The following is a 4,784-nucleotide window of genomic DNA, read 5'->3' on the forward strand; positions in this document are numbered from 1 at the left end:
TTCCTCTCTCTCTCTCTCTCTCTCTCTCTCTCTCTCTCTCTCTCTCTCTGATATAAATATGGCCTGGAAGTGCAGCTAACTATACGGAAGTAATATAACCCAGAAATTCCCCCTTTCCTGGAAAAGGTTTACTCCGTCACTGAAGTATACAGTGAGAATCTAATCTTTTGAGAGACGTGTTTAAGGTCAGCTGCAAGAATTCCATCACCCGATAGCTGCGTGAGAGGTTCTGACTGTCTTTTCATTTATTTAAGATTAGGAGATGCGATTTTGTTTTTCTCCTTGTTCCCCGTTTAGCCTGATAGTTTTCATGCTATCGAAGTGTTTCATTTCGTCTGTAATGTTTGTTGATCCAAGATGTGGATAGGTAAACACGTATTGCTTCATCACAGATCCAAGATTCATACATTGCGTATTCTGTTGCTCCTTCTGCCTCGCATTCACAGCAACATGAATCGCTATTCAGGCTCCTGTAGGACACTACTTGATCGACAATATTGCCACGGGATTATGAACTCCAATCTCTTCTAAACTGCTCTTCATCTATAAACATCGTCTTTGTCAGACCATTTTCTCCCTTTCTTTGATCTTGTGTCCATTACTAAATAATGTTTCTCTCGGTGAAACTTTTATATATATATATATATATATATATATATATATATATATATATATATATATATATATATATATATATATATATATATAAACTGGCTAAGGAATAAGCCAGGTAGATAGAAGGACATTGCAGTGGAACAGTTCATTCGTCTGACACTGAATTTCGTCACACTGACAGCTCTGACAAGCCTTTACGTAACCGATAAGAATGGATGAATCAACGCTCAGATACTCTATCCCTCACATACATGTATGTATGTATATTTTCACATATCTATTCATTTTCTCTCTCTTTCTCTCTCTCTCTCTCACACACACAAACACACACACACACACAAACACCCACACGCATATATATATATATATATATATATATATATATATATATATATATATATATATATATATATATATATATATATATGTATGTATGTATGTATATATATACACATATACATACATACATGTATATATATATATATATATATATATATATATATATATATATATATATATATATATATATATATATTGTGTGTGTGTGTGTTTTCTTTTTTTCTTTTACTTTTACACCAGTCTTCTTACTCTTTACTCTTTCTGTTCCCAATCTTCTTATCGTTTTTTCATTCGATATTCTCTCTGTCCAAGATATTTTCAATCGCCTTCGCCTGCACCTTTTCAAATGCTTCCCTCCTCTGCTCCATCTGTTTATTCGTCGTCCAGGCTTCTGATCCGTACAACAACACTAGCCATACATGTTATAACTGCTCTTTGCCTTGTTTTTAATGATAGGTGGCTGTTGCTAAGCCCATTTCGCATCTTCGGAAATATCCTCTTTGCTTCACATAGTCTTTTTTTATTTCTATATATTTTTTTTTTTTCATTTTCTGAAATGTAGCCTCCCAGGTAACAGAATATGTTCACCTGCTTTATGATTTTGTCGTTTACTATTACGCTGCGCCTTCTTACTGATAATCATCACTTCGTTTTATCTACGTTGATTGTCAGACCTTTTACTTCACCCGCCTCCGTCACTAAAATATCCCGCAGTTTCTCTTCTGAATCAGTAGGCAGAATAATATAATCTGAACATCTGATATCATTTATATTCCATCCACCAATATCAAATTCTTCCTGTTCTGCACTAATCTCATTATTTACTGTGTAGAGAGAAATCTGGAGATAAAACACACCCCTGTCTTACTCCTCTTCATACGTCCATTAAGTCAAGGTCTATATAAGCCTACGAGTGACGTCATACGCGAGCTGGACGAATTTGAGTCGCTCAGTGACGAGACCTGTACTTATATAGACCTTGCATCAAGTCACCCTGATCTGCTAACATTCTTACAGCCAATTTTTGGTTCCAGTACAGATAGTACACAATTCTTAAATATTCTCCATCCACTCCTATTCCCTTTAATGTGTCAAGCAAATCCTCATACTTAACTCCATCCAAAGCTTTCTCATAATCTATGTAACACAAATATATATTTCTTTCTATGGGTATCGGATTTCTCGTTCTTTTTCCTTCCACAAAGCCATATTCCTCTTCTTCTATTTATCTGTCTTTTTAATCTCTCTTGCACAATTCTAAAGATTAATCTTAATACTTGACTCTATGCTTATAGTTCTATGTATATTGCACCTTAAAGTTTCAAGTTTCTTTGGTACAGTTAGAAATATTGATCGGCGCATATCATCTCTGACTCCACCTCTTTTGTATATTTTATTTGCTGTGCTTGTTATCTTTTAACATTAGATTTATCGAGAACACGCAACATCTCTATTTCACCAGCTATTTTTTTCCTCCTTTCCTCCTTCCCCTTGTCTGCTCCACTTCTTCACTAATATCGGGGCGTCATTTCTGCACCAAGCTCTAACTGCTCTGGTCTCTCTTCCCAGAACAGTTCAAGTACTTCCTGCTTTTCCAGAGCCATCTCGCTATTCTTCTTCATTATTGCTTCCCCTTCCCCTTCCTTTACTCTTTCATATATTATCTGAGCATCCCTATTCGCCAACTCTTCCGTATTATCACACCGTTCCTTCATCCTTTTTCCTTTGCTTTTTTTTCATCTTATTATTATTTTTTTCATCTTATTCCTTTGCTGCATAACATCTTCTCTTTCCTTCTCTGTTTATTTTTCTTTCTCTTAATGCATTCTTATGTTTCGACCTCCTTCGTTCTTCTGTCATATGTAGAATATCGTTCGTGGTCCATTTTAATGTCCGCCTTTCGTATTTCCTCAGCCGCTTCCACATATGTTTTTTGTAAACATTTCTATTCCTTTTCCAGCTCATCCATGTCACTGTCATCTGCAAGTACTTCGTATGTATTCTTTGCTGCTATGTTATAACGTTTTATTGCGCCTTCTTTCCTCAGTTCTTGTAGATTCATCATAGGCTTTCTTGTTCTTTTCTATATATTTCTATAATCTGACCATTAACCACTAATAGGTTATGGTAACAATCTGTACCAGGGTGTTTTGGAATATTGAATCACGTTTCTGAATCTTTTATTTGTAGTTATACAATCTATTTGGCTTCTGTAGTTATCTCCAGGGCTCTTCCAAGTATATAGTCTTCTTGGATGTAAACGGAACCAAGTGTTTGCAATCATCTGCTTTTCTTCACACTATTCCGTTTCTATTCCCAAGCCCAAACGGCCTAAATGTATCTCCCTCCCCTCCTCTCCCCGCTTTGGCATTCAAATCTCCCATTATCATTTTCATTTCATGTTTTGCATTGTTGTTTTAGGATGTTGTTTCGCATAGAACTGGTTTATTTCTTTAGCATTGCTTTCGGCGGTAGGTACATATAATATAATATTGATATCAATAGGCTCACCCTTCAATTTCACCATCTGTACTCGATCATTACGCCTCCTTCAGCTCTGTGTCCGCCTGAATGTATCCCCATCTATGTCTATTTTATTCAATCCAGGCCATCACACCACTAACTCCTAACATATTTATTTTCATCCGTAACATCTCGTTTCAAATTTGAAAATTTTCCAGCTTGATAAAGAGTTCTTACATTCCTTGTCGCACATTTCATACGAAGCATACCTTCCTAACCCCCTACCGGGGGTAAGCCCTTCCCTGGGGGTATTTCCCTACCGGGGGCAAGCCCCTGGACCCCCTTTTCCTAAGGCATTTCCCTACCGGGGGCAAGCCCTTGGACCCCCTTTTCCTAAGGCATTTCCCTACCGGAGGCAAGTCCCTGGACCCCCTTTTCCTAAGGCATTTCCCTACCGGGAGCAAGCCCCTGGACCCCCTTTTCCTAAGGCATTTCCCTACCGGGGGCAAGTCCCTGGACCCCCTTTTCCTAAGGCATTTCCCTACCGGGAGCAAGCCCCTGGATCCGCTTTTCCTAAGGCATTTCCCTACCGGGGGCAAGTCCCTGGACCCCCTTTTCCTAAGGCATTTCCCTACCGGGGGCAAGTCCCTGGACCCCCTTTTCCTAAGGCATTTCCCTACCGGGGGCAAGTCCCTGGACCCCCTTTTCCTAAGGCATTTCCCTACCGGGGGCAAGTCCCTGGACCCCCTTTTCCTAAGGCATTTCCCTACCGGGGGCAAGTCCCTGGACCCCCTTTTCCTAAGGCATTTCCCTACCGGGAGCAAGCCCCTGGACCCCCTTTTCCTAAGGCATTTCCCTACCGGGAGCAAGCCCCTGGACCCCCTTTTCCTAAGGCATTTCCCTACCGGGAGCAAGCCCCTGGACCCCCTTTTCCTAAGGCATTTCCCTACCGGGGGCAAGCCCCTGGACCCCCTTTTCCTAAGGCATTTCCCTACCGGGGGCAAGCCCCTGGACCCCCTTTTCCTAAGGCATTTCCCTACCGGGAGCAAGCCCCTGGACCCCCTTTTCCTGAGGCATTTCCCTACCGGGGGCAAGTCCCTGGACCCCCTTTTCCTAAGGCATTTCCCTACCGGGAGCAAGCCCCTGGACCCCCTTTTCCTAAGGCATTTCCCTGCCGGGGGCAAGTCCCTGGACCCCCTTTTCCTAAGGCATTTCCCTACCGGGAGCAAGCCCCTGGATCCGCTTTTCCTAAGGCATTTCCCTACCGGGAACAAGTCCCTGGACCCCCTTTTCCTAAGGCATTTCCCTACCGGGGGCAAGTCCCTGGACCCCCTTTTCCTAAGGCATTTCCCTACCGGGGGCAAGTC

Source organism: Penaeus vannamei, chromosome 2, assembly GCF_042767895.1.
Source record: "Penaeus vannamei isolate JL-2024 chromosome 2, ASM4276789v1, whole genome shotgun sequence".
Classification (NCBI taxonomy): Eukaryota; Metazoa; Arthropoda; class Malacostraca; order Decapoda; family Penaeidae; genus Penaeus; species Penaeus vannamei.